We start from the raw sequence: 27,106 nt of genomic DNA on the forward strand, positions 1-27,106 counted from the left end.
CTTTCAGTATTCTGAAGGGGTCAGTCATACAGCAGACAATCAACAAATACACACATCCCTGAAGAGGGGATCCTGGGATGGGAACTCCAGCTGAATTAACTCTCTATGGGGACCAAGCAGGCTGGGTCCCAGGTACGGTCTTGCATGTGTCCTTCTGCCCCTTCAGATCCCCTCAAGTCCAGCCAGGTCTTGACCATGGTGTGATCCGGTCCCTGTTTCCACAAGTACTGGTTCATCATCCCCCGCTGCAGTGATATGTCAAAGGATATCCTTCAATTCTAAATTGCATAATGGCTTTTATCTTCCATTCCTTCCAAGGCTCCTCACCTGCAGTAAAAGTTGTGGTTCAGCAAACAGTGTGGAAACTCCTGAATGCTGTTCCAGAAGTCTCATGTGGGGTAGAGCTCATTCTGCCGTCCTGTCCATTCACTGCACTGTTCAGTGCTGGAAATGACATGTACACTTTTTTTTTTTGCAAAACAATAATTATGCAGAAAAATGCACAAAGCATATGTTCAGTTTAATAAGTATAAAATAGAAAGCAAATATCTGTATAACCACCACCAGGTTAAGAGATAAAACAATGCCAACACCCTCAAAGACCCCTATGCCCCTCCTTATCACAACCCCAACCCTCCCCTGTGCTCATGACTAAATTGACTTTTTTTTTTTTTTTTTGGCTGCGTTGGGTCTTCACTGCTGCGCGCAGGCTTTCTCTAGTCGCAGAGGGCGGGGGTTACTCTTCGTTGTGGTGTGTGGGCTTCTCATTGTGGTGGCTTCTCTTGTTGCCGAGCACGGGCTTCAGTAATTGCAGCACGCGGGCTCAGTAGTTGTGGCACACGGGCTTAGTTGCTCTGCGGCATGTGGGATCTTCCTGGACCTTCCATTCCTTCCAAGGCTCCTCAGGGGACAAGGGCTTGAACCCGTGTCCCCTGCATTGGCAGGTGGATTCTTAACCACTGCGCTACCGGGGAAGTCCCCTAAATTGACTTTTGTGATAATAATTTCTGTGCTTTTTATAGTTTTACCTCCTCTGCATATATCCTTAAACAATACAGTTCAGTTTTGCCAGTTGTTAAACTTTTCATGAAAGGAATTATACTGTGTGTATTCTTCTGCAGTTTCATTTAACATTATGTTGATGAGAGTCACAGTACTCTGGCAGTATTGTTATCCAACGTTACAGTATTACAGGTCGCAGTAGTTCATTCATTTTCACTGCAGGAATACTGCACAATTTATTTGTGAATATTGTGGTGCACATGAGTGAGACTTTGGTTAGAGCAGATTCTGAGGAGTGGGGCTGCTGGGTGACAGGGTACATGTATTTTCATCTTTACCAGATCACTTACGTATTTTTTCAATTCTGAAAATGTTTCTCAGGGAAGCAGTGCTGTATCTGGGATAGAGGAAAAGAGGGATGCCTGCCCTTGCAGTCTGACTGGCCTACATTCGGTCCTCCAAACTTGTCCCCTCCAGCCCAGCCATCCTGTCCCCTCTGGCACTCCCAGGCTGGGGCCTCTCGCAGCAGGCTCCTCTCCAGCCTCCCTACTTCGGTGATGTAGTTGGGTGAGAGTGGGAGGAGGCTGAGAATGAGGAAGTGGAAAGCAAACATGAGGGCCACAGAGAAGTCCGGTCCACAAACCTCAATGTTTCAGCAGCACACTCCGTGCGAGAGGGACGTGCAGGATGCCTGTGGAACACACCTATCAGGCTCCAAGCCTACAGCTGCCAAGCTGTGCCGCTGGACAAGCCGCCGCTCTGCACTAGGTTCCTGCACGTAAGTCACTCCACATGATCCACACCCCAAACCCGTGAGGTAGGTGTTATCAATCCCATGCCACAGATGAAGACACTGAGACACACAGACACTGAGGAACTGGCAATACAGTACAACAGTTAATAGTGTAGGATGTGGATTTGTTTAAATTGGGTTTAAATTGTGGCTTCCCTACTTACTGGTGCAACACTGGGCCGGTTACCTTCTTTAGCCTCAGTTTCCTCATCTGTAAAATGTGGCTAATTCACTTACAGGGTTATTGAGAGAGTTAAAAGAGATAACGTGTAGAAGGAGCTTAGCAGAGTGCCTGGCACAAAGGAGGAATGAACAGAACTATGAAATAGGAACTATGGAGTTCCAAGGTTGACAGCTAGGACAAGGTGGGAGTGGTAGGGAACAACTCATCTTGGCAAGCTGGGAGCAGGCCATCAAGCTGACGCTGCAGATCGGTGCTGTGTGAAGACTCAGTGGAGTGCTGGCCTGGTCGACTCTGAAACGTGGGCACCCAGGCAGTCCTGCCACCCTCGCACCTTTGCCCAGAGCTCTCTACCTATCTGTGGCTGCCTCAAAGGGCAGTGATTCCTGACAGGGAGCAGCTGGATCCCTGCACATGAGGAAGCTTCAGCCCAGCTTCAGCGCCGGCCCGCAGAGGCCGCATTGGCTGGCAGCAGCAGTGGCAGCCAATGGGCAGCGAAGCCTGTTGCTAAGGTCACTGGTGAACCTTATTTGGCGACATCGGGCTGACCCTGCATTCACCTCTGAGAACTCTGGGAAACGCCAACCACAGATGTGAAGTGAACGTCTCAAAACCACAACTGCACTTCCTTTGAGAAAAGATTCGGCTCTCCTCTTCTGCCTGCCTCTCTCGGGCTGGATGCCTTTTGTACGGTGGCTTGCAACCTCAAGAGAGAAGAGGCTTGGCGGGGAGTCGGCTACACACCCGTCCTGGGCAGGCCTCTCCCGCCCCTGGGAGAGGGCAGGGGCTACTGCACAGGCGGTCCCAGGACCCACCAAGGACCTGAAAGGCTTCTGTTCTCTCCCCAGCAGCTGGCCCAAGCCTCCCTGCACACACCCTCAAGTGTTCCTGGACCCACTTCCGGTAGCCTTGGGAAGCTGCTGATATGAGGAAGACCCATGGCACGCAGGGAGGAAGTGGGCCTTGCCCAGGCCCTTAACATTTGCACCGGCCACACTGTTTCAGTGCAGCCTACAGTTCAAACGGTTGGCGGTTTCAGTTTTTCACCTTCCTTTGGTGCATCTTCTAGCTTAACATTAAGTAAGTAAAACTGTTGCCCCACCCCAGACAAATGTGGGAGGGAAGCTGTGCCTTCAATATTTACAAAATAATACTCCCCTCTTTCCTCATATTCGTACAGCACCTTCGAGTCTGGGAACTGTGCTCATATCTGCCATCTTGTTGGATCCTCACAAGCCTTGCTAAGGTAATCATAGCTTAACAATGACTGAGCCCTCACCAGGTGTCAGGAACATGAATTAGCTCATAGAATCCACTATAATTGTTCCCACTTGACAGAAGAGAAAAATGAGGCAAAGACAGATTCAGTAATTGACACAAGGTCAATTACTAGTCTGTAAAGGCAGAGCTGAGATTTTATCCCAGATAGCCCAATTCCAAAGTCTGCCCTATTATCTTCTGTTATATTGCCCCTCAAGGCATATACACAAGAACAAATCCTATTTATGGATGAGAAAGTGAGGCTGAGAAGAATAAAAGGTGTGGGGCCTGACATGAGGGCTGCTTCCCATGTCCACATCTCCTCCCGGAGGACCATTCACTGGCATCCTTCTTCTGCCCCCCTCTTTTTTTTAATCACTCACACCTCCCCCTCTTCCCCGCACCCAGCCCCAGCCTGTCTCCTCCTGACCCACAGGCTAAAAGTGGCCTTTCTTGGGACTTCCCTGGCGGTCCAGTGGTTACGACTCTGCGCTTCCACTGCAGGGAGCGCAGGTTCGATTCCTGGTCGGGGAACTAAGATCCTGCATGTCGTGTGGCCAAAAATAAAAAAATAAGAATAAAAAATATTATAAAGTGGCCTTTCTTTTCTGGGTAGCCCAGGGAGACAGGTGTCCTGGCCTCCTGGGAAGAGGCTATGTGAGCCCATCTGTCAGGTAAGGGGGGCAAAGCCAGGGCCATGGAGGGTGAGTGACAGAAGAACGCCACACCTCCCACCTCCTCCTGCTAAGCCTTTGCCTGTACACATGGAGCAGTTAAAGCATTCCATGGGCAAGGGTCTGGGGACTGCAGGCAGCAGAGCTGGGGCGTCTATCTGTCCACCGCATCCTCAGCTAAAGGCACTCTGAGGGCCTGGGGTGGGGTCTGGACACTGAGATATGCCAGTGCGTATCCCTTGCTGGAGTGCTGTCTTTCTACTGGGCATTTCAGGCTGCCCTCACTCATGGAACATACATTTTTTTGTGCCCCTACCAAGAGTCAGGCACTATTCAAAGCATCAAAGATACAGCAGTAAATAACACAGACCATGTTTCAGGTCTTGAGGAGTTTAGTTCCAGTGAGGGACACAGACGTGAGGCAAATAATTACACGAATAGCTGGAAAACACAGCGTGCTTTGAGAGGATACCCCTTCAGGGTACCAACCAAAGAAGGAGTGTGTGGGATTGGGGGCTGGGGAAGCCAGGATGGTGTGGAGTTAGCAGGTAGGGACAGTTCTTGGCCCCTATCCCACTGCCCTCCTCTCCCCCGCATTCCTGTCCGTTCAGGAAATCTGCTTCCATGAAAGCTGCTCTGCTAAGTATCTTCAAAGTTGCCTCAAGCGGTGCTTACGCGGCAGCTGCTTTTAGTGTTTGTGCCTGGGTGAGCACAAACTCAGGTGTGTGTGGTGTAGGAGACCAGAGGGGAGGGCAGATTAGCGTGTTTGATCTTTGATCCTCAGCTAAACTCAAGCACCTCCATTCCTCATCAAAGTCCTACGTGTGCATGTGGGAGAGCCCCAGAGGGGCAAGGTGGGTGAAGGTAGCCAGCGGAGCACGAAGCTGCTGGGATGAAACGCTGGTATGAAACGTTCAATTCTGAGAAGTGTTTTCAGAATTAAACGTTTTCAGATTAACCGAGAGCCAGAGCCCTTCCTAAAGTACCTTTGAAAATAGCTATTCAGCATAAAGCGTGAAATTAGCTTTTGCTGGAGAGGAAGCCCTTCAGGGCTGACGGCAGCCAGCCACCCTTGGGGAAGTGGGTGCAGCGCTGTGGCCATCCTTGCTGGCACTGCCCGCCTTGCAGGCTGCCGTCGCAACCCTGCATCAGTGTGCCCACTGCTAGGCTCCTTAAGGAACACCTTGCTGCCTTCACTAAACATGCTTCTCTCCCCTCTTCTGCTTCTTTCTCCCTCAGGGACTCTCCCTGTGGAAAAAAAACCCCAGCTCTTTGGGTTGTGAGGCTGTGATTTCCAGTTTCATTTTCCAGTTTCCATTTAGAAGCTGTTCTGCCAGCTCTCCACTCATCATGCCCCAGGGCACCAGAGGAGCTGAGGGGCAAGAAAAAAGTGTTCCAGCCAGTACCCTGCTCCCTGGGGCTCACAGAGGGTGGGGACCGGCTGAACCCCAGGTAGGGGAGGTTGTTAAAATGCAGATTCCTGGCTCCCCAGTCTCTGAGGTGGTAGATTTGGGCCCTTTGATTCTGATGTGGCCTGTGGACCCCACTAGGACTCACAGCCTCAGTGACCATCAAAACAGCCAGAGCACAGCTGAGCACAGCCCAATCACTCCCCAAGGCTCTTCCCACAAGTGCTTGTGAAACTTTGTTCCCTCTTCCCTGCCTGGTGTTGAACACATTTCAGATGTCAGCTCTTTGGGGCTGGAGGTCTGCAGGAAGCCCAGGTCATGGTCCTCACACAACCCCCTCTCTTCCTCACACTCCAAATTTCCCTTTAAGATGCTAATTTGTAATACGCATTAATAGAAACAAAAGAAAGAAAAATTCTATTAAGAGCCCTTATGTCCTTTTGCTCTGTCCCTGCTAATTCCAAAAAGGATTTAAGGACATTTACATCTGTATTTTCCCCTGTGTGTGTGTGAGAGAGAGACTGACTGTGTGTGGGGTGGGTCTTCCGATGCACCCTTACCCTGGTTTGACCTTGGAGCAGGTGGTCAGGTCCCCAAGCCTGGCAGATGTAGACCTTTGTAATCTCTAGGGCAAATTTGTTCTTCAGTGTTTCTAGTATCACTTTTTGATCAATCATTAATCAAAGTTGCAGTAAAAAGATAATCTTCTCAGGGCTGGGCTATAAAGGTTCTGGTTAAAACCTTAAATAAACCCTTCCGTGGAGGCCTCAGAGGCAAGAGAGAAGGGTCTCACGTCTGTGGCTGGATTTGGAAACAAATGAAGGCTGGGCACAGACATGAACTTTAGTCACCTGAGTGGCTGTGGCCTCTTGCTTCACCTCTCACTGCCAATGAAGCTGGCTATGCCCTGGCTCCTGGACCAGGTGGCAAAGCTGGGGAAGGAGTTTGCCCAAATGTGTGGTAACAAATGTAGGGGCCTGGGGGCACTTCTACAAGGCGTGACAGCTGTGGCATGGCCCTGGGGCCAGGCCTGATGGCAGCCTCCTCAGCCCACAGAACCCATGTGGTGGAGGGCACCCTCATCTCTGATAGCTTGGCTCATTCCTGCTGACTCACTGCTGTGCAAGGCAGAGTGGTGCCTGAGGTAAAGAGGGAGGCCCACTTCTCAAGGGAAGAAGAGAGGAAGAGGCTGCTCCTCCCAGAGCCCAGCAGGGGTAGAGCCTATGGGGCCTTCACTCTTCTCCAAGCTCCCTCAGAGTGGAGAGGGTAGATCTGCTCATCAGGGCATGAGGCCACAGGCTCTTGACTGGCTGCAGAAGCTGAATCTAGGAGTAAGAATCAACAGGGATAATGTGAGGTCCAGCACCAGGTCCAAAAAGTAAGGACACCAAGGCAGGGCATGGGGACCTGGGCCAAGGGCAGCCTTGACCAACAGGCTTAGGGTTTTAGCTGTCAGTAACCTTTGCAGGAACCACAACAACTGCGTCATCCAAGGGAGCTGACATGCTCAGATGGACGTATCTAAGATGTGCAGTACCTGAGAAAGTGGGAGGGGCACTCACTGTTCTCTCCAACCCCTTCCAACATATTACTGAGCCTGCTCTGTACCATATTTTCAGACATATGGAGGGAATGGGCATTTTCAGAGCAGTGTAACCCTAGAGGTACAGGGCAGTGAAATTAGGTGTGAGAAATTGTTCAAAGGATTGATGTCCAGAACAGGGATAGCCTTCTTTTGAATGGCTGGAAGGAAGGAAGCAGTATCAATGGGAACAGTCGAGAGATAGACGTAAGGAGACTTTCTGTAGGTCCAGTGTGGTCTCCAAAGATAGATACACACAGACACACAGACACACACACTTTTGTTTTAAGAGAGAGAGAACAAGAAGGGAATGGAAGACACATACTGAAATTTTAACAGCGGGCTTTTTCTAGCTGGTAAGATTATGAAATGATTTGAATTTTTCCCTTTTGTGCTTATCAATAGTTTCTAAAATGTCTGTAATATACACAAATTACTTTTTTATGGCAAAATATACATAAAATTTAACATTTTAATCATTTTTAAGTGTGCAATTCAATGGTATTAAGTACACATACATTGTGGTTCAGCCATCAGTACCATCCAGCCCCAGAATTTTTTCATCATCCTCAACATAAACTCCAAACCCAGTAAACTAATTCGTCATTCTCTCTTTCTGCCAGTGGTTGGCAACCACCCTTCTCCTTTCCGTCTCTATGAATTTGACTATTCTAGGTACCTCATATAACTGGAATCGTACAATATTTGCCCTTTTGTGTCTGGCTTATTTCACTTCTTAGCATAATGGTTTTCAAGGTTCATCCATGTTGTAGCATGTGGCAGAAGTTCATTCTTTTTTAAGGCTGAATAATATTCCATTGTGTGTGTATACCACATTTTGCTTATCCATTCATCTGTCAATGGACACTTGACACTTGGATTGTTTCCACCTTTTGGCTATCGTGAATAATGCTGATATGAATATGGGTATACAAATATCTCTTTGAGACACTGCTTTCAGTTCTTTTGGATATATAGCCAGAGGTAGAAGTGCTGGATTATATTGTAAGTTTATTTTTAATTTTTTGAGGAACTGCCATGCTGTTTTCCACAGTGGCTGTACCATTTTACACTCTTACCAGCAGGGCACAGGGGTTCTAATTTCTCCACATCTTCACCAACACTTGTTATTTTTTTTTTTCTCTTTTTATTAATAATCGCCATTCTAAAGGGTGCGAAGTGGTATCTCACTGTGGATTTTTTTTCTTCTTTTAAATTTATTTTTGGCTGCATTGGGTCTTCGTTGCTGTGCGCGGGCTTTCTCTAGCTACAGTGAGCAAGGCTACTCTTTATTGCGGTGCGCGGGCTTCTCATTGCAGTGGCTTCTCTTGTTGCAGAGCTCAGGCTCTAGGTGCATAGGCTTCAGTAGTTGTGGCACGCGGGCTCAGTAGTAGTGGCTCACGGGCTCTAGAGCACAGGCTCAGTAGTTGTGGCACACGGGCTTAGTTGCTCTACAGCATGTGGTATCTTCCCAGAACAGGGCTTGAACCTGTGTCCCCTGCCTTGGCAGGTGGATTCTTAACCACTGCGCCACCAGGGAAGCCCCTCTAGTGGTTTTGATTTGCATTTCCCTAATCCAAACTACTTATTTTTTAAATACAATTTTGCCTGAATCAAATCCTTTGTCCTTTATTTCTTGATAATATGGACCTTTTCCTCCTTTTTTGTACTTTATCTTTGCACTGTTTTTTAAAAATTGTTGTAAAATACATGTAACGTAAAATTTACATTCATAACCATTTATAAATGTAAAGTTCAGTATTGTTAAGTAAATGCACACGGTTGTGACCAAACCCAAATTACTTTTATAATGATAAGAAGAAAGAAAAGGCTATTAAAACAGAGGAAGAAGAAAGATGTGGATTCTCAGGCCCTGGAGATGTTCACACACTTTGGCTCAGTCTTGGCAGGGACCTGCATTCATCTACTGAGCACCTCCAATGCACTGGGCTCTGTGCCAGGCAGGGGGCTCCAAGGTGAGCGTGGTCTGGTCTCTGCCCTCGGATTTCAACCTCTGTGGGAAATAGTTATACCCAAGGCTGCTGTGGGCCCAGCGGGCCACACTGTCTACAGGTGCAGCATGGGGAAGGCAGCACAGATGAGGTGGCATGTGAGCTGAGCCCCAAAAGACGAGCAGACATTTGCAGGTGCGTGAGGGCAGAGAAGAGCTGGCCTGTGCTGTTGGGCTGTGGCAGCCCCTACATAAACACTTGTTAATGATGTACGTCTGTCTTCCCTACTCGATTATAAGCTTCATGAGAGCACGGCCAGCTAGTCTTTTTCACTGTTGAACCCTGCTATGCCCAGCACAGACAGGGGTAAAATGAATACTTGCTGAATAAATGAGCAGGTGAGGAGAAGGAAGAGGAGAGAGGAGATGTCTCCTTCCAGAATCTTGGCCATGAAAGGCAGATAGCATGGCTGTACTCCATGGGGAAGGGGCTGGAGGGAAGCATTACAGGGATGATGGAGACGGGAGCATGCCAAACACTGCAACTGCACTACAGGAGCCAGGGGAGAAGGAGAGTTTGAAGACCAAGTATGAGAGAACTGAAGGGCTTGACTGCTGGGTAGGGGGCTGAGTGAAAGGGGAGAGGCAGGGGTGCAGGGTCAGTGGGACGAGAGGGGTCTCTCTTTTTAAGAAACTCGTATGGCCAATATGAAAAAAACAGGAAATGCCAGTCGTTGACAAGGACTGAAGCAACTAGAACTCTCATACACGGCCAGGAGAGTGTTCTTCCAGGCTGCAGACAGCACACTGGTTGCTGGTTGGTTCAAGCTACCATTTGGGCCAATCAAGGGAACCCCAACGTCTGCACTTGGACTATCAGACATGAAGCGCTCTGTGTCCAGAGCAATTTCCGAGATGGGCCTGAATCCAGGGGACATGGAACAACCAAGAGCCCGGAGTTGGCTCTGTGCTCACCAGAGTCCAAAATGTCAACTGTGCCCACGTGCCTCCTTGTGCCTCATCTCACGTCAGGCAGCTGGCAGGACTTCAGTCAGCAGAAGGTGGACTCTGCTCTTTTCAAGGAGCACATGGTGCGGGCCCTGGGCACTCTGGTGAACTCCATCAGGGTGTGCAAAACCCCTCTGCTTGAGAGGCCTCTATGCACACCCAGTCAGGCACCAGCATCCTAGCCCCTGCTGGTAGTCCAACTTGCCTACCAGATGAGTGGCACATGTGCCAACACGGACCCCGTACAGGGCAGTGCTGCTTGACACCTGCATAGGTCCAGTCTGAGGGAAGGATTCTGTGTGTGGTTCGTATTTTTACTGCACCTCCCTTTCCAATTTGGAGGATGTTATCACTGAGTTACCAAATGCCACTTAACCCACTGTGGGGGGAGCACAGAGAAGCACCCAGCAGCCCTGGGATGAGGCTGCAGTCCAGAAGAGGGAATGAGATGAGCACAGATGATGCAATGAGGACTCAATAGAAGGCAAAGTGTAATCAGGAGCCACATCGTGTGCTCTCACTCTTAAGTGCTGCAGGAGTTCAGAGGAGTAAGGGGTCAAGTAGGGGTAGGGTGACCAAGGAAGGTCCTGGAGCAGAGGAAGAGGAGGCCATTACAGGTGAGGGAGACAACAACTGGAACCTTTATGGAAACCCACAGAACTCAAGGGCTAGCCAGGCCTGGACTCATGTGGGACAGGCTCACAGGCCACTCTTTGAACCAGGAGACAGGCCACAGACAGCAGGCCTCCCTCAGCCCCACCCAGGTCCCTGGAACACATGCTCCACTGTCCTCAGCCTGACCACAATGCCACACGAGCTGGGTCCCACTCATGCTGGCCTGGAAACTGGGAAGTACCTGGCATTGGGCCCCTCCACTTCCTCCACATGATTGCCTGGAGCTCCAGGGTGACCAGCAAGGGGTCGTTTTTGTGGTCAGGAAATGCCTGTGGCAGCTGGGGACACCACAGGCCCTCTCTGAACTCTTCTGAAGTGGAGACCACATTCCCAAAGATTCTCAACTGCCTAAACTCTAGCTCCAATCTCTTGCTTCTTTCTGGTAGGCTCATCTTGGCACGGCGGGTGACAGTTATCTTTCTCCAGGTCCATTAGGTCCCTTCAGATCCAAAATACTCTAAGCTCAAAGACAGGACACTGAGAAACAGAACAGCAGGTGCTAAGTTGTGGTATTGCTCGATGGTTTTTAACCTTGGCTGCACACTACAGCCACCTAAGGGACTTCTTAAAAGTACTCAAGTCCAAGCCCCTCAACAGGCACTGTGCAAAGAGAAGACTAATGGCTAACAAACATGTGAAAAGGCGCTCAACTGTATTAGTCATTAGGGAAATGCAAATTAAAACCACACTGTGATATCATCACACACCCACCAGAATGGCTAAAGTGAAAAAGTTAGAAAATACCAATTGTTGGCAAAGATGTGAAGCAACCAGAGCTCTCATACATCCCTGAGGGAGTATAAATTGGTACAGTCATTTTGGAAAATTATTTGGCATAAGGTACTAAAGCCGAACATACTGATTTTCATACCTGCCCAACAATTCCATGTCCAAGTATGGACTTAACAGAAATACAAGGAAACATGCTCTAAGACACCAATGAATGCTCACAGCAGCAGTAGTCATAATAACCCTAAATTGCCAACAACAACCCAGATACCCAAATATAGATAAATGGAGGAATATCTACATGGTGGAATACCCTATAGCAATGAGAATAAACTAACTACTACAATATTAACTAACTAAACTAACTAACAACTACAAGCAACAGCTTTGATGAATCTTACAAACACAATGCGGATCGGAAGAAGCCAGAATATATTCTGTATGATTCCATTTATATAATATAAAGCTTGAAAACAAGCAAAACTAATTTATACCATTAGAAATGAGAATGGTGGTTACCCTTTGGGGCACCAGGGGATGCAGGTAACGTTGCTTCTTGATTTGGAAGCAAATTACTCAGGGTAAATTCACTTTGTCAAAATTTACCAAGATTTACACTTGTGGTTTGTGCTTTTCTCTTTTTCTTCTTCTTCTTTTTGCATGTGTATTATCTTTCAATAAAGACTTAAATAAATTTTTAAAAAACCCAGATCAATTCAGTCAGTATCTTTGGGGTGAGAGTGAGGCCCAGGCATCAGTATTTTTTAATATTCTAGACGACTGTAATGTGCAGCCAGGATGGAAAGCCACTGGTTTAATTTCTTGCGAAAAGCAGGCCCATTCAAAGGCCGTAAATGGTCCTGACAAAAGGTACTTCCAGCTTGGTGGGGTGAGATACTGGGATGGGAAGAGGTCCGACTTTGTTGATGTGATGAAGCCTCCTGCATGGGCAGAGGAAGTATTGAAGCGTGCTGTTGTAATGTGTTTCTTCCCTGTCAGTGTCTGTTGAAACCTGGTTGCATCATCTTGTAATGGTATGTAATGGGAATGAAGTGGGCCCTGGTCCCACCTCAGGCAAGGCGGGGTGTGTAGGTCCCACTCAGGGTGTCTATGTTTGTGGGTAACAGCCAACTCTGGGCTCCAGATGATGCCCCAACTCCCTGGCCTCTGGGTCAAGATTAGGAACTTGCAACATCTGGCTGAGGACCTCGTCAGGCTTGGCTCAAGTGCCTGGTTTGAGAATTTTCCTTCCACTCCATGTGGTTAATGGCAGCCAACCTAGCAATGGCTGAATTCTTGGAAAGGACAAGACAGGACACTAAACAGGTGTTCTGCCCACTTGGGCCCCATCTACCCTCCCAGAAGTACATGGACCATGAACATTCTGCTATGGGAGGAGCAGTGCAGAGAGGCCTCAGAAGCCTCCCCCAGCCCTCCAGGGCCCTCCACTTTCCAGCCCTGGGCTGGCTCCTCTGGCCATGTTCCTGCATATCTGCCTTCCTGCACTGCGTTTACAGAGCAAGAATGAACAGGATGGGCCTCTTGCACCTCTGCTGGTCGGGATGCTGAGGGGCCTCGGTTGGGCTCACTTGGCTAAAGGACACAGAGTGGCCTGGGCTGAAAGAGAATAAGCTGAACTGAAAAAGGCTACATCACTTGAGGGTAGCCACACTAAAAACAAACAAACCTATCTCCAACTGCCCAGTCCCCACTCCTCAAATTAAAAAGAAAAATCATTAAAGGTAAAAGAATCATGAATAAGGAAGCCAGGGTATAAGAGTGTCTCTTCACCAAAGCTGCAGCTCTCGATTTCCCTGGCTTTGGGCTCCTCCCTGTGAAATAGAGGTAATGCCTCCCAGGCCTCTTCCTCCTGCCCAGGAGGGCTGAAGGTCCACAGTCTGCTGGAGTGGGTCAGGAAGGCTGGACCCTGAGGGCTGCCCTTGGCTGGGACCTTAGCCCCCATGTGCCACCTCACCTCCCGGTCTGTGAAATACCACAGTGGCAGCCCTTGCCACCTGGAGTGGCACTACCCCTTCCTGTCATCTTTAAGAAGCATTTATGATACATTTCCTTTTTGTGCTTCAGGAAATGAGTGGCCAGAAAGAGATCTTGATTCTACTTTTCCCCTAGAGGTACATGTGCTTCAGACGGGTGCACCAATTCAACAGAACGGAGAGCTGACAGGGTAGTAGGGTGAGGAAGTGAGAGAATCGAGTGTGTTTCAGCAGGAGAGTTGTGTAAGCTGATCTCAGAGGTGGCCGTCGGATGGCTCGGCTGCTGTGGGGCGTGAGATGTGATGCCGCTACAAGGCCGTGGGCCTCTCTGGTCTCCAGTTTATCCTCAGGCCAGTGGACAGACAAGCACATGGCACTCCCCAGAGCAAAACCATCAGAAAAGCTACTGACCTGGAAGCACAGAGGCCCAGCAGTTCCTAACTGAGGGACCTCTAATGTCACATTTGGGGAATCCCATCCACACACGGTCTGGATCTCCCCCAAACATCCACTTTACTGTAAGACCCAGCAAGGGTCTGTTATCCAGGAAGGTATTTAATCCTTTTCTGAAACTGTTGATATTTTCCAGCCTGTCATATAATTTTTGAAAGTCATTACAAATTCTCTCTCCAGGTTTCCTTCTATTTACATGTTTATTGTCCTTCTCAAAACATTCCAGTAAGTCACATTTCCCCGTATGGTGACGTCACTAATCCAGTACCCTCTACTATGTATTCTAGTTAACAGCTAGGAAGTGAATTTTCAAAAGCCCCAGTAGCCCAGAGATGTCACAGAGCTCACACACAGCATTCCGAGGAGGATCTCTCAGGGCTCACGCAGGGACCATTCTTGTTTTAGATGTAAATCAGAAGTTTCTGTATGGGCAGAGTCCCAGTAAGAAACAGATGCACATTGCACAGGTAACAAGGAGAACTTAAGGAAGGACTGTTTCCAAGGGGGTGAGCAGCATTAAGGAAACCGATAAGGGAAGGAGAAGCACCCTGGAGCCAGCAACACTGGGGAGTAATTACCACCGCCTGGAGGGAGGAAGAGGTGGGAGTGTTACTAGGACCCTGAGAGAGCTACAGGAGAGGGCTACTGGGAAGAGTGGTGGCTTTAGGGAGAAGAACACAGACCTGACCAGAGGCTTGGCGAGGGAGGGAGCTGGTGAGGGGGTTACGGATAAAGTATCCTAATGCACCCCAAAATCACTCTCTTATCTCCTGCAGGGTCTTCAATTGGCCAAACCCAACTGGCAGCATGAGGGCATGGAGACTGGTTGATGCAATCCACAAAGGTCAAACACTGGGAGTGTGGGAAAGGGTAGAAAATGGGTAGGGGCAGGCTGGTGGGGGGACACCCGGCATGGTCATCTAGTTTACTAGCCATTTAAAAGGAGTAAATTAGAAGTTTATGTGCTGTAATGTGGCACCCTCGCCACAAATAAATGGGACAAGAGGTAGTCAGAGACAGAGATGACCATGAAAAAAGGTTTAAGGAAGTTTAGCATAGTGATCTGAGTCCCCAACATGAAGGGGGACAGATAGCTCTACTCAGTGTAAACATGTATGTTCATAAAGATGATTCTAAATTATCAGCAAAACATTAAATGTGGTCACTGTACTACTTAACAGAGCTTCAACAGGGGAGAAGATTATGACACAATTTAGAGACACCATAAATCCATCCAAAAGAAGTGTAACAAGCTTTGGGTTAAACACGTCAGGCTATTCACACATCTCAATCTCCTTTCTCTCCTGAAGTGCTACTAAAATGCCAGTCAAAAAGTAAAATGGTATAAATCCTCAAGAGCAAACAGAATGGTAAAGAGACATCGGTGGATGAGAGATTGGCCCGCAGAGGGGTATACTGACAGGAGGCAAGCCACTTCCCCCTCAGAACCCTGGGGGAGCTAAGACCTTGGGGAGACCAGGTATTATGACAGTGGGGGTCAGGTACCGAGTAGGTGGGGTAAGGAACCAGGGCAAATGTTTGGAATCCTCCCAGATCCCACCCCATACTCTGTCCCACACACCAGAGACTGAAGACACTAAACAGGAGAGACCCTGGCAAGAGAGAAGGCAAATGACCACAAGGATGAAAACAGAGGGATGAGGGCAAAGTCTGAAGACTGAACAGTGGGACTCAATGTCCCCCCCTTTGCATACCCCACCCTGCCGCAGGCACATATCACCTTGTACCAGAGTACAGTGAGTTTAAAACATGGCTGCAATTTTTTTTGACACTTCTTCCATTGAGAGGTAGGTCTCTGTCTCCTTCCCCCAATCTGGGCGGGCTTGTGACTATAGTGGAAGTGATGCTATGTGACATCAAAAGCCAGGCCATAAAAGGCCATGCAGCTTGCATATTGCTGGCTGGAATATTCACACTGGAGTCCTGAGCTACCACACAAGAGGTCCAACTACCAGACTGTTGTTCTAGAGAGGCCGTGTATAGTCTCTCTGGTCTCCAGTCCCAGCTGCACCCCCTCTTCCAACTATCCCTGCCAAGTGAAGAACCAGCTTGGAAGCGGATCCTTCAGTCCCAGCTGGTTCCAACTTCCAGACATCTCAGCCTAGGCCCCAGACACTGTGGAGCAGAGAAGGAGCCATGCCTTTTCCCAATTCCTGACTTGAAGCACAACAAAATGGTTGTTGTTTATGTACTAAGTATTAGGGTGGTTTGTTATGCAGTAACAGTAACTGGAACAGGCAGTTAGAATGCTTCTCTTGAGAAGCCACATGGCTCTAGAGCAATGGTTCTCAACAAGGTGATTTTGCCCCCCAGGAGACATTTGGCAACGTTTATTGACATTTTTTGAACTCTGGGAAGGGGGTTACTATTGGCACCTGGTGGGCAGAGTTCAGTGATACTGCTAAACATTCTACACTGCACAAGAGCTTCTGACAACAAAGAATTATTTGGCTCCAAATGTCAACATGCCAAAGTTGAGAAAGCCAGCTCTAGAGAAAAGAGTCTGACATTCAGAGGCTTGTTAATGAAAAGACTAGCTAGCTTCCTATAGTGATGCCCCAGTTGATAAGTTTTCCCCAAATACAGTTTAATTCAGCTTTTCATTGCTTCATTCATAAATATCAATAGATTTTTTTTTTTTTTTTTTTTTGCGGTACGCAGTCTCTCACCACTGTGGCCTCTCCCGTTGCGGAGCACAGGCTCCGGACGCGCAGGCTCAGCAGCCATGGCTCACGGGCCCAGCCGCTCCGCGGCATGTGGGATCCTCCTGGACCGGGGCACGAACCCGTGTCCCCTGCATCGGCAGGTGAACTCTCAACCACTGCACCACCAGGGAAGCCCCACAATAGATATTTGAGGAAAGCTTCCAACAGGAAGGAGAGAGAGAAACCAAAAGAAGCCAGGTGGAAAAAAAGAATTTAGAGAATACAAGAATATTAAAACAAAACAAATAGACACATGAAAAATAAGTAATACCTTCAGAGAGATAAGCAGGAGACAGTATATCCATAAAACATGACTGTAATATTATGAAAAAGGAAAAATCAGAAACAAGAATGAGTACTTCTGTATTAAAAATATATAAGCCAAAAATATAAAAGCCAAAATTTTAAAAAATCAGTAGAAGGATTGCAAGATAAAGTCAAGGAAGGTGGGGTACCTCACCCTCTGAGACCAGAGGCACTGCCTGGGCCCCTTCTGTTCCACTGAGCCTAAGCCCCACCTCAAGCCTTTTCCAGGCCTGTGGGTCCTAAGCATAGACCGTGCCTACCACCCAAACCCTGCCTCTGCTTAGGCCCCATCCTCCACAGCCAAGGCCTTTTCCACCTTTTTTTTTTTGCTTCTACTCTTTTTTACTATTGTGGTTCTGATTTACTTCTCAGTTGTTGCTTAACCTATACTTTTATATTCTTTCTAACATATCTGTTTCCTAGTCTAATTTTATTTTTTACTCTTTGTTATTGTTCTCCTTTTATTTTTTGCCACCCTGCATGGCTTGTGGGATCTTGGTTCATGTGCTGGGGGTCAAGCCGGGGGTTGGGTCAAAGCTCCTGTGGTGGGAGCTCCAGTCCAAACCACTGGACTAACAGAGAACCTCAGACCCCAGGGAATATTCATCAGAGTGAGGTCTCCTGGAGGTCCTCATCTCAGCACCAAGGCCCAGCTCTGCCCAACAGCCTACAAACTCTAGTGTTGGAAGCCTCAGGCCAAACAACTGGTAAGACAGGAACACAATCCCACCCATTAAAAAAAAAAAAAAAAGAGAAAGCAAAAAATATGTCTCACACACACACACACACAAAATATGTCACAGATGAAGGAGCAAGGTAAAAACCTACAAGACCAAATAAATGAAGAGGAAATAGGCAATCTACCTGAAAAAGAATTCAGAGTAATGATAGTAAAGATGATCCAGAATCTCAGAAATAGAATGGAGGCACAGATTGAGAAAATACAAGAAATGTTTAATAAAGATCTAGAAGAACTAAAGAAGAAACAACAGAGACGAACAACACAATAACTGAAATGAAAAATACACTAGAAGGAATCAATAACAGAATGACTGAGGCAGAATAACGAATACGTGAGCTGGAAGACAAAATGGTGGAAATAACTGCCAAGGAGCAGAATAAAGAATGAAAAGAATTGAAGACAGTCTCAGAGACCTCTGGGACGACACTAAACACACGAATATTCAAATTATAGGGGTCCCAGAAGAAGAGAAAAAGAAAGGATCTGAGAAAATATTTGAAGAGATTATAGTGGAAAACTTCCCTAACATGGCAAAGGAAATAGGCCTGAGTCCAGGAAGCACAGAGAGTCCCATACAGGATAAACCCTAGGAGAAACACACTAAGATACATATTAATCAAACTAACAAAAATTAAATTCAAAGAAAAAATATTAAAAGCAGCAAGGAAAAAAACCAAAAAATAACATGAAAAGGAATCCCCATAAGGTTATCAGCTGATTTTTCAGCAGAAACTCTGCAGGCCAGAAGGGAGTGGCAGGATATACTTAAAGTGATCAAAGAGGAAAACCTATAACCAAGATGACTCTAACTAGTAAAGATCTCATTCAGATTCAATAGACAAATCAAAAGCTTTTCAGACAAGCAAAAGCTAAGAGAATTCAGGACCACCAAACCAGCTTTACAACAAATGCTAAAGAAACTTCTCTAGGCGGGAAACACAAGAGAAGAAAAAGACCCACAGAAACAAACTCAAAACAATTAAGAAAATGGTAATAGGAACATACATATTGATAATAACCTTGAATGTAAATGGATTAAATGCCCCAACCAAAAGACACAGACTGGCTGAATGGATACAAAAACAAGACCCATATATATGCTGTCTACAAGAGGCCCACTTCAGACCAAGGGACACATATAGGCTGAAAGTGAAAGGATGGAAAAAGATATCCCATGCAAATGGAAATCAAAAGAAAGCTGGAGTAGCAATACTCATATCAGATAAAATAGACTTTAAAATAAAGACTGTTACAAGGGATAAGGAAGGACACTACATAATGATCAAGGGATCAATCCAAGAAGATATAAAAATTATAAATGTTTATGAACCCAACATAGGAGTACCTCAATACATAAGGCAAATGCTAACAACCATGAAAGGGGAAATCGACTGTAACACAATAATAGTAGGGGACTTTAACACCCCATTTACATCGATGGACATAACATCCAAACAGAAAATAAATAAGGAAACACAAGCTTTAAATGACACAATAGATCAGATAGATTTAATTGATATTTATAGAACATTCCACCCAAAAGTAGCAGAATACACTTTCTTCTCAAGTGCACGTGGAACATTCTCCAGGATAGATCACATCTTGGGTCACAAATCAAGCCTTGGAAAATTTAAGAAAACTGAAATCGTATCAAGCATCTTTTCTGACCACAATGCTATGACATTGAAAATCAGTTACAGGAAAAAAACTGTAAAAAACACAAATACATGTAGGCTAAACAGTACGCTACTAAATGACCAAAAGGTCACTGAAGAAATCAAAAAAGAATAAAAAAATACATAGAAACAAATGACAATGAAAACACAATGACCCAAAACCTATGGGACGCAGCAAAAGCAGTTCTAAGAGGGAAGTTTATAGCAATTCAATCTCACCTCAAGAAACAAGAAAAATCTCAAATAAACAATCTAGCCCTACACCTAAAGCAACAAGAGAAAGAAGAACAAAGGAAACCCAAAGTCAGTAGAAGGAAAGAAATCATAAAGATCAGAGCAGAAATAAATAAAATAGAAACAAAGAAAACAATAGCAAAGATCAATAAAACTAAAAGCTGGTTCTTTCAACAGATAAACAAAATTGATAAACCCTTAGCCAGCCTCATCAAGAAAAAAAGGGAGGGACTTCCCTGCTGGTGCAGTGGTTAAGAATCCACCTGCCAATGCAGTGGACACAGGTTTGAGCCATGATCTGGGAAGATTCCACATGCTGCGGAGCAACTTAGCCGGTGCGCCACAACTACTGAGCCTGTGCTCTAGATCTTGTGAGCCACAACTACTGAACCCGAATGCCACAACTACTGAGGCACGTGTGCCCATACCCCGTGCTCTGCAACAAGAGAAGACACCCCAAAGAGAAGCTCGCTCACCACAATGAAGAGTAGCCCCTGCTCGCTGCAACGAGAGAAAGCCCACAGGCAGCAATGAAGACCCAATGCAGCCAAAAATAAATAAATAAATAAAGAAGAAGAAAAGGGGGAGGATGCAAATCAATAAAATTAGAAATAAAAAAGGAGAAATCACAACTGACACCGCAGAAATACAAAGGATTTTAAGAGACTACTACAAACAACTATATGCCAATAAAATGGACAGCCACAAAGAAATGGACAAATTCTTGGAAAGGTACAATTTTCCAAGACTGAACCAGGAAGAATTAGAAAATAGAAACAGACCTATCACAAGTAATGAAATTGAAACTGTAATTAAAAATCTTCCAACAAACAAAAGTCCAGGACCAGATGGCTTCACAGGCGAATTCTATCAAACATTTAGAGAAGAGCTAACACCAATCCTTCTCAAACTCTTCCAAAAAATTGCAGAGGGAGGAACCCTCCCAAATTCGTTCTACAAAGCCACCATCACCCTGACACCAAAACCAGAAAAAGATACCACAAAAAAAGAAAATTATAGACCAATATCACTGATGAACATAGATGTAAAAATCCTGAACAAAATACTAGCCAACAGAATCCAACAACATATTAAAAGGATCATACAAAAAAAAAAAAAAAAAAAAAAGGATCATACATCACAATCAAGTGGGATCTATCCCGGGGTGCAAGGATTCTTCAATGTATGCAAATAAATCAATACAATATACCATATTAACAAATTAAGGAGTCAAAATCATATGATCATCTCAACAGATGCAGAAAAAGCTTTTGACAAAATTCAACACCAATTTATGATAAAAAATACTCCACAAAATGGGCATAGAGGGAATCCACCTCAACATAATAAAGGCCATATACGTCAAACCCACAGCAAACATCATACTTCATTGTGAAACACTGAAAGTATTTCCACTAATATCAGGAACAAGACAAGGATGTCCACTCTTAGTCAACATAGTTTTAGAAGTCCTAGCCACGGCAATCAGAGAAGAAAAAGAAATAAAAGGTATACAAATTGGAAAAGAAGAAGTAAAACTGTCACTGTTTGAAGATGACATGATACTATACATAGAAAATCCTAAAGATGCCATGCCACCAGAAAACTACTAGAACTCACCAATGAATTTGGTAAGGTTGCAGGATACAAAATTAATGCACAGAAATCTCTGGCATTCGTATACACTAACAGTGAAAAATCAGAAAGAGAAATTAAGGAAACAATCCCATTTACCATGGCAACTAAAAGAATAAAATACCTAGGAATAAACCTACCTAAGGAGGAGAAAGACTTGTACTCAGAAAACTGTAAAATACTGATGAAAGAAATCAAAGATGACATAAACAGATGGAGAAAGATATCATGTTCTTGGACTGGAAGAATCAATATTGTGAAAATGACTATACTACCCAAAGCAATCTACAGATTCAATGCAATCCCTATCAAACTACCAATGGCATTCTTTACAGAATTAGAACAAAAAATTTTACAATTCGTATGGAAACACAAAAGACCCTAAATAGCCAAAGCAATCTTGAGAAAGAAAAATGGAGCTGGAGGAATCAGGCTCCCCAACTTCAAACTATACTATAAAGTTACAGTAATCAAGACAGTATTGTACTGGCACAAAAACAGAATTATAGATCAATGGTATAGGCTAGAAAGTCCAGAGATAAACCCACACACATAAGGCCACCTAATTTACAACAAAGGAGACAAGAACATACAATGGAGAAAAAACAGCCTCTTCAATAATGGTGCTGGGAAAACTGGACAGCTACATGTAAGAGAATGAAATTAGAACACTACCTAACACCATACACAAAAATAAACTCCAAATGGATTAAAGACCTAAATGTTAGACTAGGCACTATGAAACTCTTAGAGGAAAACATAGGAAAAACACTCTTTGACATAAACCACAGCAAGATCTTTTTTGACTCTCCTCCTAGAGTAATGAAAATTAAAACAAAAATAAACAAATGGGACCTAATGAAACTTAAAAGCTTTTGTACAGCAAAGGAAACCATAAACAAGATGAAAAGACAACCCTCAGAATGGGAGAAAATATTTGCAAATGAAACAACGGACAAAGGATTAATCTCCAAAATATATGAACAGCTCATGGAGCTCAATATCAAAAAAACAAACAACCCAATTAAAAAATGGATGGGGCTTCCCTGGTGGCACAGTGGTTGAGAGTCCACCTGCCGATGCAGGGCACACAGGTTCGTGCCCTGGTCCGGGAAGATCCCACATGCTGCAGAGCAGCTAGGCCCGTGAGCCATGGCCACTGAGCCTGCGCATCCGGAGCCTGTGCTCCGCAACGGGAGAGGCCACAACAGTGAGAGGCCCGCGAACAGCAAAAAAAAAAAAAAAAAAAAAAAAAATGGATGGAAGACCTAAATAGACATTTCACCAAAGAAGACATACAGATGGCCAAGAGGCACATGAAAAGATGCTCAGCATCACTAACTATTAGAGAAATGCAAATCAAAACTACAATGAGGTATCACCTCACACCAGTCAGAATGGCCATCATCAAAAAATCTACAAATAATAAATGCTGGAAAGCGTGTGGTGAAAAGGGAACCCTCCTGCACTGTTGGTGGGAATGTAAATTGATACAACCACTATGGAGAACAATATGGAGATTCCTTAAAAAACTAAAAATAGAAGTACCATATGACCCAGCAGTCCCACTACTGGGCATATACCCTGAGAAAACCATAATTCAAAGAGTCATGTACCCCAATGTTCACTGCAGCACTATTTACAATAGCCAGGACATGGAACCAACCTAAATGTCCATCGACAGATGAATGGATAAAGAAGATGTGGCACATATATACAATGGAGTATTACTCAGCCATAAAAGAAATGAAATTGAGTTATTTGTAGTGAGGTGGGTGGACCTAGAGTATGTCATACAGAGTGAAGTAAGTCAGAAAGAGAAAAAGAAATACCATATGCTAACACATATATATGGAATCTAAAAAGGAAAAAAAAAGTTACTGATGAACCTAGTGGCAAGGGCAGGAATAAAGACGTAGACATAGAGAATGGACTTGAGGACACAGGGTGGGGAGGGGGAAGCTGGGGCAAAGTGAGAGTAGCATCAACATACATACACTACCAAATGTAGAATAGATAGCTAGTGGGAAGCAGCAGCATAGCCCAGGGAGATTAGCTGGGTCTTTGCGAGGACCTAGAGGGGTGGGGTAGGGAGGGTGGGAGGGAGGCTCAAGAGGGAGGGGATATGGGGATACATGCATGCTTAAGGCTGATTCACTTGGTTGAACAACAGACGCTAACAGAGTATTGTGAAGCAATTATACTCCAACAAAGATGTATTAAAAAAAAAAAAAAAGACTGGCTTCCTTCCTATAGTGATGCCCCAGTTGATAAGTTTTCCCAAATACAGTTTAATTCAGCTTTTTATTGCTTCATTCATAAATATCAATAGATATTTTTGATGTTTGAGGAAAGCCTCCAACAGGAAGGAGAGAGAGAAAACAAACAAAAAGAAGCCAGGGGAAGAAAAGACAATTTAGAGAGAATACAAGAATATTAAAACAAAACTAATAGACACAGGAAAAATAAGTAATACCTTCGGAGAGAAAAGCGGCAGATGGTACATCCATAAAACAAGACTGTAATATTATGATAAAGGAAAAATCAGAAACAAGAATGAGTACTTGTATATTAAAAATATACAAGCCAAGGGCTTCCCTGAGAAGAGAAATATCAAGGCCAATAAACAATAAATTTTAAGATAGAAACTGAAGAGATTTGCTGAAGTATCTGAATTAAAATTTGGCACATCAGGGCTTCCCTGGTGGCGCAGTGGTTAAGAATCTGCCTGCCAATGCAGGGGACACGGGTTCAAGCCCTGGTCCGGGAAGATCCTACATGCCATGAAGCAACTAAGCCCCTGCACCACAACTACTGAGCCTGCGCTCTAGAGCCCGTGAGCCACAACTACTGAGCCTGTGCTCCAGAGCCTGTGCGCCACAACTACTGAAGCCCACGCACCTAGAGCCCATGCTCTGCAACAAGAGAAGCCACCGCAACGAAGAGTAGCCCCGCTCACTGCAACTAGAGAAAGCCCGCGAGCAGCAACAAAGACCCAATGCAGCCAAAAATAAATAAATAAAATAAATAAATTTATTAAAAAAATATATATATATACAAGCCAAAAATATAAAAGCCCAAATTAAAAAATGTCAATAGAAGGATTGGAAGATAAAGGCAAGGAAGTTTTTCCAGGAAAGTAGACCCAAAAGGCAAAGGGAGGGTAAATAAAAAAGAAAACATAAGAAAACTAGATGATTAACCCAGTAGGTTCAACAGATAAAACAGAGGGGAGAAAATTATCAAAGAATTAATATAATTTTTTTCCAGAACTCAAGGACGGACACATAACACACTACTTAGCACAGCAGCGAAGAATGTCTACGTTCACTATGTATTAAGTTAACCAAAAATCGCATTAGTCTTACTGGAAGGATGGAGGGAGGAGAACTAGAGGTGGTTTTGTAGGTGAGCTCAATTCTATCTACCACAGCAAGCCCACAGAGGTCTAAAATTGGTAAATCAAGAAATAACAACATAAACAGAAATAGAAACTAATAAAAGGGTTGAAAGGGGCTCCCTTTGAAGAGAGTGAGACAGAGAAAGGTCAAGAGGCGACTTTTATTATAAACCTCTCTATTTTATTTAAACCATATGCATGCATTATTTTGATAAATTTGGTAAAATAAAAATTAACTAAAAATGAGTCCAATAAAAAAAATTGCAGTGTGATGGAATTAAATTATTTGGAAAATTCACTTATATGGATAAGCCATGCCCCAAGAATGCTCAATAAACTGGCATAAGCAGCATACACCTCATCAATGTGGAAAAATGTTTCCTGATGTCACTGGCCAGCAGGCAGTTGGTGGGTGCAGGTGGGGATGCGAGATGGCACAGCAGCCCTTTGGTAGTCACAGGATCCCTTTCCCAACAGGTTGTATTTGCTTGGGAGATCCTGCCCTTGAGTATGGATCCTACCAGGATGCCAAAGATGGGAATTCACTAGGATTCCCTGCCTTTCCTCCTCTGGACACAGACAAGATGCTGGGTTTCTGAGAGTGGGTGAAGAGCTGAACCCAGGGCTGGAGCTACAGGGCCGCTCCCTGGAAATGCCGGAGTCAGGCTCTCTCACCAGTCAAAAGTGGCTGCACACCCTCATGGTCATCTGACGGGTCACCGTATCTCCTACCAGAAACTCCCCCAGGAGGGGCCAAAGTGGGGAACATGCTTGGGAGGCCTTGAGCCTGACCTCTGAGGTGCATCTCCTTGGGCACCAGCCCTCAGGCCTAATCATCCTTTTCCTTCTTTTCCTTCACCCACTGCCTATTCTCCCTCTCCACACACCCCCAACCCCTACCTCAGTCCTCAGGAGCTTTGCCCTGGGGGCTGCTCTGTTGGCTTGCCTGCAATTTTTTTTTTTTAACCTTTTCAATTGTTACTTCCTTTTTAAAAACTACATCATCATTATTTAAGTGTGGATGAAAAATGCCTCCTGCCATATCAGCAAGCAAAGGATGCTGCAGCCATCAAGCCATCAGCCACTAACAAGGCCCCCAACAGTGAGCGTGAGTGAACTCAGGAAGGGAAAGAAAGAATACTGCCCTTAGAGAGCTAAGGCGCATATCAAGGGAATGATTTCAGTGAGCACAGACTCTTGCATCTTCCCATACACAGAAAAGCACTGAATTCATTAACTTGAGATGTCTGGTTTTCTTTGATTAACAGTAATCTTTTGATGTTCCGACTACCTGGTCTTTGTTGCAAAACTCCTTCCTTTATATCCTGGCTCCTCCCTTACCTTACCCTCTTTGAAACAGTCCCTCAGAGCTATCTGAGAGGCTGCCTCCCGGGCTTGAAGTTCTCAGAAGGTCCACCGAATAAAATGTAATTCTCAATTTTTAGGCTGTGCATTTTTTTTCAGTCAACATAAGTAATATGTATTCCTTGTAGAAAAATTGTAAAATATTGAAAATCACCCATAATTCCAGCCAGCCAAATAAAACCAATATTTGTCTATGAATTTCCAGAATGTTTCCAGGCTTCCTCACAGGTACCCGGTAAAAATACTACTGGTCCACATCTCATCTGGGTACCCACTGCTGAGCACTCACCACATGCCAGACCCTGAGATGGGCCTTTAGAGGTGTTAATCCCACCAAATCCTCACAACTGTGTGAGGCAGGCATTATTATGCCCATTTTACAGGCAGGAAGCAGAGGCTAGGGAGATCATATCACTTGCCTGTGTCCTCATGTTGGTTAAGAGACAGATCTGGATTTCAACCCTCCAGGCTGAGTACAAAGCTACTTTCCTTGCATGTTTCTTTAAGATTTTTCCATTTTTCTTTTTCTTTCTGTTGGGCTGCACCTCACGGGCCTACAAGGCCTGCACTTGCCCAGCTTCAAGACCGAATAAAGAGCCTGGAGTCAGCGACAGAGACATCAATGATTTAATGGATAGGGGGACCTTACACGTGTGAAGCAAGGTCCTGGAGCGACACCCCACTGTGTGACGGTGGACAGGACAAGGCAGCAGTCTTCGCTCCCAGAGGGAAGGGGAGATTGCCAGTTATAGGGGGAACTGATGTCAGGTTACCAGGGAAACTAGCAGAGGGGCACGCTCCTCACCACCTCTTTGATAAGAATTATCAACTTGCCCGGGGCAAGTATGTAGGAAGGTCAGTCATGTGAGTACGGTAGGTGTAGGTGAAAGCAGGCACTGATTGAGCAGGGGATGTACAGAGAACAAGAGAATAGCCATCCTGAGTAGCCTGACCATACTCTTCCCTCCTTCCTTCCTTTCTTCCTTCCTTCCTTCCTCCCTCCCTCCCTCCCTTTCTCTCTCCCTCCCTCCCTCTCTCTCTTTCTTTTTCTTTTTCTTTCTCTCTTTCTCTTTCTTTCCTCCCTTCCTCCTTTCTTTCTAACTAAGCAATATATGCAAACATCTTTCTTGTCAATAAATATACACGTAGATCATCCTGCTGCATGACATGCCTGTGAGTGGATATGCTAGAGTTTAAATAACCAACTCCTTTTGCAGGGCTTTCTAATGTTTCCTTTTTATTCTATTATAAACAATGCAGTTATAAATATCTTTGTTCATACATTTCTGCAAAAATGTGGTTATTTTCGTA

General features: G+C 45.2%; 1 long non-coding RNA gene across 2 annotated transcripts; it reads left to right on the forward strand.

Moving 5' to 3' along the window:
• Nucleotides 1–792: 792 nt before the first annotated feature.
• LOC116752291 lies at nucleotides 793–26,775 on the forward strand. Of its 2 annotated transcripts, XR_004349438.1 has the most exons (4): nucleotides 793–3,056; nucleotides 3,157–3,222; nucleotides 14,488–14,581; nucleotides 24,908–26,775. It is a non-coding gene; the product is annotated as an uncharacterized LOC116752291 (long non-coding RNA). The 2 variants fall into 2 exon arrangements; XR_004349437.1 differs by lacking the exon at nucleotides 24,908–26,775 and having other exon boundaries at nucleotides 14,488–16,437.
• Nucleotides 26,776–27,106: the final 331 nt, after the last annotated feature.

The sequence above is a fragment of the Phocoena sinus genome, chromosome 3, assembly GCF_008692025.1.
Source record: "Phocoena sinus isolate mPhoSin1 chromosome 3, mPhoSin1.pri, whole genome shotgun sequence".
In the NCBI taxonomy this organism is placed as follows: domain Eukaryota; kingdom Metazoa; phylum Chordata; class Mammalia; order Artiodactyla; family Phocoenidae; genus Phocoena; species Phocoena sinus.